The sequence below is a fragment of the Mytilus galloprovincialis genome, chromosome 7 (genome assembly GCF_965363235.1).
Source record: "Mytilus galloprovincialis chromosome 7, xbMytGall1.hap1.1, whole genome shotgun sequence".
Classification (NCBI taxonomy): Eukaryota; Metazoa; Mollusca; class Bivalvia; order Mytilida; family Mytilidae; genus Mytilus; species Mytilus galloprovincialis.
The window spans coordinates 66,622,671-66,635,930 of record NC_134844.1 but is presented as its reverse complement, the minus strand read 5'-3'; the positions used below and the strand labels follow the sequence as shown (position 1 = coordinate 66,635,930).

General features: G+C 30.6%; 2 long non-coding RNA genes across 3 annotated transcripts in view; one reads left to right on the top strand and one right to left on the bottom strand.

Moving 5' to 3' along the window:
* The window catches only part of LOC143081894 (uncharacterized), a 203,725-nt gene that overhangs the window by 135,063 nt on the left and 55,402 nt on the right, over positions 1-13,260 (top strand). The gene's annotated exons all lie outside the window — the stretch shown is intronic.
* LOC143083505 (uncharacterized) lies at positions 2,178-6,553 on the bottom strand. Its single transcript, XR_012980744.1, has 3 exons — positions 5,747-6,553; positions 4,566-4,701; positions 2,178-2,392 (listed from the first exon to the last, which is right to left on the bottom strand). It is a non-coding gene; the product is annotated as an uncharacterized LOC143083505 (long non-coding RNA).

Genomic DNA, 13,260 nt, shown 5'->3' with positions numbered 1-13,260 from the left:
GTTAAAATGTTGTCATGAGTCAATATATATGTCTTTACAGTATGATAACTTTCATGGAATGGTCAATGTTATGCTTTAACTTACTGTTCCCGTCTAAATTCCCAGTGTTTGTCCAGAGGGAGATCATACTCTGACATCATGGTCAAATCAGATGACAAGCGTCTTCTTGGACCAGGTTCAATTCTGATTGTGGGTAAAACAAATGGTTGTGTACCATCATAAGACTTGTATGGATGGTAATTCTCATTCTGGAATTGATGCAAAACATTCTGATATGAAATTAAAATGTATACCTGTTTCAAATTTGTGTGCAAATCCATGTCATTTTTTTAATTATCATGATTTTTTAATAGAAATAAACATCATAAAAGTTTGAAGAGCACACAGACTATCGCTAATAATAAATGAAACAAGTCCAGATGCAAAGCTGTTATAAATATTCAAATCTAAAATTGACAAAAACTTCCTTAAAACTAAATTAGATTCTGTCTAGATTGAATATCTCTATTTTCATAATCTAAACATTACTGATGAACATTTAATGAATCTCAATAATCTTCCTTTCTTAAGACTTACTTTGTAACTTTTAGACCATATAAAGACAACTTCCTCATAAAACTTCATTTCCTAATTATAACCGAATAAGTCAAACATATTCTTTTTTGTGCACTTGTATTTGAACTTATCAGTAATAAAATATGTTTGAATATTGAAACTAGCCTGTGTCATGACAATTACTCTCTTGACATTTCTATATTTGCTGGACTGAACCCTCTTGTAACGTCTATAACATATAAATATCAGGAGTAACAGGAAGAGAACAACTACTGATGCGACACCACCGATAATGTAGATTACTATTTGCTCTTTATCGTTTGTTCCTCCTGACCTAATGTCTACTGCTTCTGCTTGTTCATCTGCAATTAAAGTATTTGTAATTAAAAAGTTTTCAAAAGATGAAATAATATGTTTGAAAGGAAATGGTAAATATGTGTCAGCTCAATAGCTGGCTTATCTACAATATTTATAACCAATTCAATCCTTTTTTCCTCCTCATCAAACTTTTAATTGTTAAAAGTCTTTATTTTAGGAATGATTGTAACATTTTTTTCTGTCTATGAAGGAATAATATCATTAAAAAAAATGTGGTGCACACTGAATAACCCACTACATAAGTTACTCTAAAGTGTGTATCAAATTCAACATTTTTAACGATGAATGCCATGATTATTTTTGGTGTTAAAACTGCTTATTCTCCTTTTTTGTAAGTGTTCTATACTTTAAGCACCTGCATAGCCATTTTTACTTGATAGAAATATAAGATAAGGGGGTTTCAAATATCTATTTATTACATATATAAAGTTAAGATAAAGTGATCAGCCATCATATATAGTTGGTAAAAAGTATCTCTGCTTAAGCTACATTGTACATAATGTCAACACCCATAGTCAACTCACTGTAATTACCCAAAAAAGATAGGGTATATCAGGGTAGCGACTGACGTCTGACTAAATATTCTCGCTCGGACACACACTCCATAATCTAGTATATTATAAGAGCATATAAACCTGTTAAATTAAATTAATATTGATATAGCTTTTACTTGTCTGACCTTTTTATCCTCCAGTACAAGACAATCAGACAAGTGTTATTGTTGAGCCCTAATGATTCCAGTATATATATGAGAAAATGTTAAACCTTGGAAAAAAAGAGTTTTTGGAAAAACTTCTTGTTATATTTCATACTACAGTGGTTACAATATCTATTGAATTCATCTGAAAATTGATACAACCAATCAAATATCAGGTCATTATACAGCTTTTAACCAAAGAAACAATCTGGATGTCAGAAACAGTGAGCAATGCTATTTGTGGGTCGACAGATACAAGTTAAAATGTTGTCATGAGTCAATATATATGTCTTTACAGTATGATAACTTTCATGGAATGGTCAAAGTTATGCTTTAACTTACTGTTCCCGTCTAAATTCCCAGTGTTTGTCCAGAGGGAGATCATACTCTGACATCATGGTCAAATCAGATGACAAGCGTCTTTGTAACTTTTACACCATATAAAGACAACTTCCTCATAAAACTTCATTTCCTAATTATAACCGAATAAGTCAAACATATTCTTTTTTGTGCACTTGTATTTGAACTTATCAGTAATAAAATATGTTTGAATATTGAAACCAGCCTGTGTCATGACAATTACTCTCTTGACATTTCTATATTTGCTGGACTGAACCCTCTTGTAACATCTATAACATATAAATATCAGGAGTAACAGGAAGAGAACAACTACTGATGCGACACCACCGATAATGTAGATTACTATTTGCTCTTTATCGTTTGTTCCTCCTGACCTAATGTCTACTGCTTCTGCTTGTTCATCTGCAATTAAAGTATTTGTAATTAAAAAGTTTTCAAAAGATGAAATAATATGTTTGAAAGGAAATGGTAAATATGTGTCAGCTCAATAGCTGGCTTATCTACAATATTTATAACCAATTCAATCCTTTTTTCCTCCTCATCAAACTTTTAATTGTTAAAAGTCTTTATTTTAGGAATGATTGTAATATTTTTTTCTGTCTATGAAGGAATAATATCATTAAAAAAAATGTGGTGCACACTGAATAACCCACTACATAAGTTACTCTAAAGTGTGTATCAAATTCAACATTTTTAACGATGAACGCCATGATTATTTTTGGTGTTAAAACTGCTTATTCTCCTTTTTTGTAAGTGTTCTATACTTTAAGCACCTGCATAGCCATTTTTACTTGATAGAAATATAAGATAAGGGGGTTTCAAATATCTATTTATTACATATATAAAGTTAAGATAAAGTGATCAGCCATCATATATAGTTGGTAAAAAGTATCTCTGCTTAAGCTACATAATGTCAACTTTGGTAACACTATTGAGCAGTGGCTTTCTGGTAGGTAGCTGTCTCAATATGTTTAATAAAGTCATTAGGGTCACCATAGTCAGCTTGGCAAGAAGTGTAGTAAGCATGATCTTGACCCAATGGCACTGGACTTGTACAATTTAAAATCAGATCTCCAGGCAGAGAAAATATGGCTAGATAATTGGTTGTTTTTAATTTGCTGCTAGGGTATTTGGTAATAACAGAGACATACATGTATAATACATTATATGTCTATGGGATAACATAGTTTGCATTTCATCAAATTATAAAAATTTAGAATTTTCAAAAACAAACATACTTATACTTAGGTATTCCATTGGTTTAGATAGAAAACAAGCCATAAATATCGTATTTGATTTCATTAAGACATTTGTATTTGAGGTTCAGTACTATAACTGTTCAATGTTTTCAACAGCATCAAATTAAAGTCTTTTTTTTTACATCTTAATCCATTGTCAGTATTTCACTTTTAATCATCCAGACGTGTGTCTTAAACTAGCTAGTTGATGACCAGGTAATTGCCAATAATTTGTTATTGCTGTATATATAGTCTAATAATAAACACCTTCATTGATTACTCAAAGCTATTTATCTTACGACACAAAAACAAGAAAAAGAAATGGTGACCTTCTGTTTTTACAGACTTTTCCGATATCAATTTCGAGTTTCTCAAGAGTTTTACCCTGTCAGTTTTAATTCTGTAAACAAAAATGTTTACTGAAACTTTTTCGATGTTGACATTTTCAAAAGTTGTAGATTTCAAATTTTAATGGGAGGGATGGAAGAGTGTCTGAAAAACAAGAGATTTTGACTCCCATTAGAAGAATCACATGTATGACATACAAAATTTAATTATTACACAATACAAACTAGACTAAGTGAAATCCCTGGCCACACTTCACTCTGAAACTGTTTTATAGCAAAGTCAATGTTGGATTTCTTTGACAGACACAAATGATGCCCTTGCAGATGCAAAGTCTTATTTAAAAATAACTGTCTAACACTTTACCTTAAATATGACAAAGGTAAATTATATTATCACCCAAAAGAGCAAATATAAATAAGAATCAAAATCCTGACCCCATGCACAAAAAATGGAAAAACCACCAACTAAGTGAACACTTCCTAGCATAAAACTGTAGGACAATTATCTGTATGCGAGCTCCCCTTATGCAAGTAACTACTACAAAAAATGATTAAGAGCAAATATTAAACAAAATCAAAACCCTGACCACATGCACACCTTCAATACATGTACAAAGACTACAAACAGACATCAGAGTGAAAACTTCCTAGAATTCAAACTGTAGGAGGAGTTAAGTGGAATAACTGTAAACCCATAATGGGAATGACATACAGAGATACACTGACAGGGGTAAAATAATATGACGTTTCAGTTGTGGCGGCATTAAAAGAATTAATTTTTTAAGAAAAAACTGTACATTTCCAATTTTCATGATGCCAAACCTCCTATTTTTATGACAGTCTATAAAAAATTTATTGATAATGATGTAATCGAAAATTGATAATTAAATTCTCCAAACGACTAAATCATTTTTATGTGAATATTTTGCTCTAAGACGTATTATTTCTTGGTGAAAAACAAACATTTCTCATTCTTATCTAAGCCTTTACCTAAAACTGTTAGCCAGGCAGTCTGGTAATATCTACCAAGTGGAATAGAAATCAAGCAACCATACCATCCAGCATTATCTTTTGTTACATTCTTTATTGTCAGTATTTCTGGGTGACTTAAATTCACCATGGATTGCTAAAATATCAAATAAAACAGCATTAGAGGATGAGTATATAAAACATTGAAAAGCAAAATTTTCAAAAAAGTGAACTAAGACAATAAATTATCAAAAAAGTGAAAAAAGAAGAAAATATTTCAATAAACTAGACAATTAGAATCACATTATTTTCTTAAGTCACTTGAGATTTGTCATGCAGTCAGTTTTTTTAAATATACACATGTATATATACTATTGTATAACACTTTTTAACAGCAAGATAAACTTATCAACAGACAATAAGAAATTAAATTTAAAGAAACATTCACATCAAGATCATTCAGACACACCATATCTGTAAACATTTCATGACTCAGTGAGACATTTTTTAAGCGACATACATTTTGGTGTGAAAATCCCAATGCAACCTTCTACTTGAGGTATTAATAAGTTGAAGTTATGAAATAACTGTTTCACAAATGATATCGGATATGTTCCTTATGTTGTTACTACAATCCCCTTCCCTTTCATGAATGTGACCTACCAAATTAGACTATTTACCGGACTTGTTATTACATAAGCAACATGACGGGTGCCACATGTGGAGCAGAATCTGCTTACCATTCCGGAGCACCTGAAATGACCCACAATTTTTGATGGGATTCGTGTTGCTTATTCTTTATTTTCCTATGTTGTGTCATGTGTTCTATTGTTTGTCTTTTTTATTTTTAGCCAGGTGCATGTTGTCAATTTATTTTAGTTGATTTATAAGTTTGACTGTTCCTCTGGTATCTTTCGTCACTCTTTTTTTGAAGTCTAGATTGACTATATAGATAAAGATAGAAAAATACTGGTCTTGGCCCGTAATTCCTAAACAGTTTGGACCATCACCACCAAAAAAAAATCTGAATCTTCCTTTTGTGGTTTTAATATAACTAAAAAGTATGTGAAGATTTATGGAATAATCATAAATAGTTTCTGAGATACGGCACAACATGTATTTTTAATAAACATGATCACTCTAAAATAAGATAAAGAATCATCACAAAAAAGTAAGCAGATCTTCAGATTAATATAACTTACCACTGAACCATGAAAATGAGGTCAAGTTCAGATGACACCTGCCAGTTGGACATGTACACCTTACAGTCCTTCCATACACCGAATATACTAGCCATATTGCTTGTAGTATCTGAGATATGGACTTGACCACCAAAACTTAACCTTGTTCACTGATCCATGAAATGAGGTCGAGGTCAAGTGATGACTGTCTGACAGACATGAGGACCTTTCAAGGTATGCACATATCAAATATAGTTATCCTATTACTTATAATAAGAGAGAATTCAACATTACAAAAAATCTGAACTTTTTTTTCAAGTGGTCACTGAACCATGAAAATGAGGTCAAGGACATTGGACATGTGACTGACAGAAACTTCGTAACATGAGGCATCTATATACAAAGTATGAAGCATCCAGGTCTTACACCTTCTAAAATATAAAGCTTTTAAGAAGTTAGCTAACACCGCCGCCGCCGCCGGATCACTATCCCTATGTCGAGCTTTCTGCAACAAAAGTTGCAGGCTCGACAATTAGCATCCACAGATTTTATCAAAACATTATATGATTAGGCGTTGTTAATTAAAGTCTATTTTTGCTAATGAGAGTAATATTAACATGTCGGGATAAATTGAGTTATTTTGTGTTTTAGTATAAATATCGTTGCAAAATTTTGGAAGAGCAGTCACCCTTCGGAAACCCAAACTTGCACTGCTAAAGTCTATTATACTGGACCTGTAGGACTGACGATCAGTCTTCCAGTTGACTTTGTAGTGTTTGGACAAAAATGTATTTTTTGACTCCCCTTTTATTTTTGAGAATATTTTAAGATAGCATCAGTGTTCTGGAAGCGTAACCTCACACTACTCGTCATGCTCATGTCATTATACTAGACCTAAAAGATTGTTTTACCAGTCTACTAGTTGACTGTGCAGTGTTGAGACAAAATTTATCTCTGAATCATAATTTAATTTTAGAAAATACTTTTAAGACTTTTATATTTTGATTTTGAGATTAAGTTCATTTTATGATTTAGTAAATTTGGCATTTATTTTATATTTTACATTGTAAGGAGAAAATAGTTTTACTTTGGATTTTTTATTTTGAATTGATACTATGTACTTTAATTGGATTATTATTATTATTTGGAATTGTTTAATAATTAATTTATTATCATCATACGTCTAAATTATTATAGTAATTAAAGTATGAAAACCTAGTGATTTTTAGCCTTATGTTACAGTTTTATGTAATATAGGCATTTTCTAGTAATATTACTGTTTTATGTAATATGGAGACTATATTACACATTTCAGTAATATAACAATATTACAGGTTTTAGTAATATAAGAATTATATTACTATTTTTTGTAATATTACTTTTACTTGTAATATTATATAAAAAAGTAATATTACAGTTTTCAGTAATTGCCTGGACTGTGATAACAGCAAAATAAAATTTCATGTAGACAAGAAAAGATACCAAAGAAGACATCATAAGTCTTAGCTTGTGTCTCATTCCCTTTGATGATTACAAATAAAATATGTTTATATTAAGGGGGCTCTCCAGTATAAATTTTTTTTTTCTTTCTATTATATGATTTCTTTATATTTTTCTATAAACATGATAAATGAACTTTATTATATACTTAATAGAACAAGAGGCTCTCAAGAGCCTGAATCGCTCACCTGGTAAATAATGCCTTATTGAACATATTGAACCATGCCAGGCAAACATGTACAGCTAACAATTCTTCAATATTAGAAATACAAGTTCTACCATGTTTACACGTTTCCTTCTAATATAATATGCATACAAGAAGAGCGGCAGGACGTTATTTTTATTACATTATAGTTACAATAAAAGAATTTTAACAATAAAATTGTTATTGTTACATTATTAAATTGTTATTCTTTCGAATTTCTTCATTCATGATTTGAATTTATTCCACTGCTGAGAAGGGGCAAGGGGCTCCAATAACAGCAAAACAGTTAAATGATTTCATTAATAACAGTTAGGCATGGACCATTTAACTTGTAGGGGGACATGGGTTTTTTTCTGGTCAGAATATTTTCTATTTTTTGGAAGTAGCACAACAAATTATTTTTTTTGCAAATTGCAAATTGAAAATTTCAGGACAGGTAGACCTTGACCTAATAAATATTTTAACTTCTAGTCTTATTTGCTCTAAATGCTGGAGTTTTTTAGATATAAGCCAAAAACTGCATTTTACCCTGTGTTCTATTTTTAGCCATGACGGCCATGTTTTTAGACAAAATAGAAAATAAAACACAAACTTTATTTTATACACCCTACTGATCATTCAGTTGAAGTTTGGTTGAATTTGGTTGAGTAGTTTTAGAGGAGAAGATTTTTTAAAGTTAGCAAATATGATGAACAAATTGTGAAAAAATTGTCATTAAAGGACAATAACCCCTTAAGGGGTCAATTGACAATTTTGGTCATATTTAACTTATTTGTAGATCTTACTTTGCTGATCATTTTTGCTGTTTACAGTTTATCTTTATCTATCATGATATTCAAGATAATGACCAAAAACTGCAAAATTTCCTTAAAATTACCAATTAAGTGGCAGCAACCCAACAATGGTTAGTTTGATTCGTCTGAAAATTTCAGGGCTGATAGATCTTGACCTAATGAACATTTTTACCCCATGTCAGATTTGCTCTAAATGCTTTCGTTTTTGAAAACTTTCAAAGGGAAGATTATTTCGTTACTTGTACACTTCAAATTCAGTTTATATCTAGTTAAAATGAAGTTTTTGAGGTAAGTGCTATTTCTTTTTAAATCCTGTTGCATTTATCGGACATTTATGGTTTTTAGAAAGTAAAGATGGTGGCATACTCCTTAGTTACAATATTCCATTGTGCTTTTGGTGGTAAATATAGTAGTCATCAATTAAATGATGTTAATTAATAATCGCTTATGATTGCCTGAAGAATTATAAGGATTAAACACATTTTTTCTAGAGGTTATTGATGTGTAAACTGGGTCTCTTACTCACAAACAGGGTTTACGCTGGCAGTTGCCATTTTCGTATTTTGAAAAAATAATAATTGTGGTGAATAAATTCCATCATTTGCAAAAGAATTTAATCTTGTTTATTTGGTTTGTTTTGAGTTTCTCAGACTTTACCTGATCAGACAATACTCTGAATTGACCTTAAGCTTGTTAAAATTTTGACAAAAAATCAATAATCAGGTGCATTTAAGATGGTACCTAACACAACAGGGAGATAACTCTGTAAAGTCATCTAAATGTTTTAATTACGTTGTGTTGTAAAAGGAATATTTAGCTTCTCAATGATCAAAATTGGTGTTTGTCAAACTGCTATATAACCAGTGTAATTCTTCTGACAAAACAGTTGGTTCAAAATTTTTGAAATTTTTATATTTTTGTTAAAGGGTCAAAGTACATACTTGACAAAATTTTATGAAAATTAAACAAGCCATATTAATTTTAGTGAAAGTGTTGGGTACCACCTTTTAAAATAGCTATAAGCAACAAAGAACTAATCGATGAAGGTGTTATTGCGAACCCTATGATAGTTTTCCATAGATTCACCTGCAAGTTACCTGTCGATCTAAACTTTTGTAAGTTCTCTTGTCCCATCTAACAAATACAACAGGTATTGTTCTCTGTATAGTTCATTCACCAAGATCTTTAAATTTCTTCTATAGTGCCTAACAAGATTTTGTGAGGTAGACGAAATTGACTTTAAAACGATCGTATTGACTTTTGATGTGCAGAAATAGGCAGATCGGACATATTTTGACTTTAGTTACTTACTTCTTAAGTTTGGGATTAATTGTAATCAACATATTCCAATGAGACTGAAAAATGCTTTTTTTTTATTATGATAAATAATAATTTTACCTGCCGTAGTCGTGCGTAAAATATATTTCGGTATTTCTCTTACGAAAATGACTTGTTTAATGGAACAAAACGTATTATTTGTAAACTTTCTCTTTACTCTTCACAATAGGCTTTTAAAAAATAACCTTTCCAACTGTATATTCCGAAAATTTTGTGAAAATCGAATAAGTGGCAATTCTTACCTTTCATACCTTAACTTTCATTGATAAAACATAATATTGACTCGTCCAGTGTCCAGTTTGAAGGTCATTTTAGTTACCGGTCACATTCATGCACGTTCTAATTAATCAATAGTCATGTATGAAAAGCATAAACAAGTTTGAAGGTAAACTAATAACAACTTAATCCAATCAAATTGCCTACGATTCAATAACAATGACCAGTCCACATCATAAAAATGTATAGGGGTAAACTGGGTAGGGAGAAAATGTCAGATATATTAAGTTCATTATTTTGCAATAACGAGTAAAAATTTGTTAACCAATAGATTTGTTATAATTTCATAATCATGTCGTTATGTATTGGTATAGTTTTTGGATCTTTCATTAGCGTATTTAAGGCTGTAGAAAGTTTGGCCTTCAAAAGTCAACATAATCATTGACTTTATAAAGAAAATTCGCCTTTTTAAAACATTGAATGTTTCACAAATAATACGCGACAACAAAGCAAAATCATTTCTTAAAACACTGCAAAAAAAATAATTCTGATTGATGCAGTGGTATTGTCATAAATTGCACTGGAGTGAACAGTGGTACATCAAACGTCGAATTCCCTCACACAATGTTATCACACACTATAGGACTCATTGATTAATTTACCTGACCAAAAAATTATCTGTTTTTTTATTGAAATACTTCTATAAACTCACATAAACTGTATGCAATATTGTATTTATTCAATATATCATTAATATATTTTCAATCTGTTCAATATAAAATCTGATTTAATAATAAAAAGTTTATTTTAGACACATTTTTTAGTATTTTCCAATGAATTTGTATGTTTTTGTTGTTGTTAATTTATAGACTATGTTTATGAAGACCTTAATTTAAAAATAATAATATTCAAATTTGTATTTATCAAACACACAAAAATATTTATTGAATATTTCATTATTTGATCAGAAATCAACTTTTAATTTTTAAATCATTATTAATATTGAACACATTAAAAACAAGTTTTTGGTTTTGAATAAATACAACACCACATGCAGTTTTGTGAGTCCTTTCTTAGTATTGGTATAAGTATTTTTTCATCATTGACAGCTCAATTTCTTGTTCAGGTAAATTAATCAATGAGTGATATATTTCTCCTAGAAGAAATTTAAAGGTCCCAGTGAATAAACTACACAGAGAACAATACCTGTTGTATTTGTTAGATGGGACAATAGAACTGCCAAAAGTTTAAATCGACAGGTAACTTGCAGGTGAATCTATGGAAAACTATCATAGGGTTCGCTATAATTGTATTGTTTGACAAAATGATATGATTAAATGACATATATGTCACATGTCACATAAAGGATTTTACCACTTTGCGTCGCACGTGTTTAAAGCCAACTTTTGGCTTTGATATAGATAATTGATTTGAAATGGTCTTTTTTCATTAAAGTCGTTTTGGCGATGCATGTGTTTCAAGGATAGTTTTTACGTCTCAACTTTTTCATATTTTTACGTCAACTTTTTCATATCATTGGTTTGGAATAGAAAACTGTCCGGATGAAGGAATATATTCAACAGGTTGAGATCAACAACTCAAATGCATGTTAACCCTTCGATGTATTTTTTTTTTTTACTACAAATGTAATGAGGGATCCATTTAAAGTGATACAAAATTTGTTTTGTTTTAAAAAAATAAGAAACCTTTCCTAAAGAGCTTTACATCTATCTGCAATTATAAGGTCAGACATGTCCAGGAATTTATTTTCTTCCTGCACTTGTATCTCTTCTTTAAAAGTGAAAGTAAGTGGACCCCTCTTTAAGGTAAGTTGTTCCAAATATAATGGACCCCCCCCCCCTTCCCTATAAGCTAAAAAAGCAAAGAGCTTATTTTAAACCAGATGCTCCGCATGGCGCAGCTTTATATGACCGCAGAGGTTGAACCCTGAACGGTTGGGGCAAGTATGGACACAACATTCAAGCTGGATTCAGCTCTAAATTTGGATTGTGATTAAATAGTTGACACAGCATAGGTTTCTGACACAGAATGAATGTGGTCTAATAAACTTAAAATTTGTTTTTTGCCTTTGAGCAATTCACTATGCTGTTGAATATAAATCCTCTCAAAAATATGTTTGAAGAAATTTTCTTTTTATTCATGAAATCTGAAATGAGAAAAAATGACCCCCCCCCTCCCTTCCCCCCCAATTTTTTTTTCACATATCCCTTTCCCTTATTCCAAAACTGATCTCAATCCAAATTTCTAATGGAGTTTGCAACAATAACTACTCATTTAAATACATCATAAAATATTAAAATGTAAAAAAAGTGCTTGTTATCACTGAATGGTAAAGATTGTTTTAATTTATCAGTTGGTAGTAAAAGTGAATATACATTGTATATTGTATAAAACAATGATTTAAGTTGCTTCAACTACTATTCTGGAAAAAGAAAGATAACTCCAATTGAAAATTTCTTGCTATTGTGCAATATTGTGCAATTAGATATTTCTTGCTATTGCGCAATACTGTGCAATTGAAAATACTTGCTATTGCACAATACTGTGCAATTGAAGATTTCTTGCTATTGCTGAATACTGTGCAATTGAAAATTTCTTGCTATTGCACAATACTTAATATAATAATTTTGGATCCTGATTTGGACCAACTAGAAAACTGGGCCCATAATAAAAAATCTAAGTACATGTTTAGATTCAGCATATCAAAGAAGCCCAAGAATTCAATTTTTTGTTAAAATCAAACAAAGTTTAATTTTGGACCCTGATTTGGACCAACTTGAAAACAGGGCCAATAATCAAAAATCTAAGTACATTTTTAGATTCAGCATATCAAGGTGTAATACCACCATTGATTTTCCCCTATTAGTCTTTGCTAAATTTGCACTTTTCAAAAAAATGTGCAGAATTTATCTTTGTTTCAAATAAAGAAATACTTGGCATGAGTAAAGTTTTATCCTGTCCAGTACTATAGTAAAAAATTCACATAACATTTAATTACATATAAGAAAATAACCATCATTGGAAGTTAATCAATCAAATGTCTCCCCTTATTTTATCTGTGTACAAGGTTTAGTCACCATGTAACATCAAGATTACAAAATTTTCTATAGAAATCCAAAATAAAAAATAATGGTGTTTTGAAATACCCAAGACATATGTTTATGACACAGAAATGTTTTTACTGTAATAAAATGTAGGATTAATTACCTACAACTGTCAAATTCAAGGGAATATTTTTTTAGACCTACTTTTGTATACAACCGGATGTGACGTACCATGATTTGGTGGTATTACACCTAGAACCCCAAGGATTCAATTTTTGTTAAAATCAAACTAAATTTAATTTTGGACCCTTTGGACCTTAATGTAGACCAATTTGAACACGGGACCAAAAATTAAGAATCTACATACACAGTAACATTTTTTGTAGATTCGGCATATCAAAGAACCCCAATTATTCA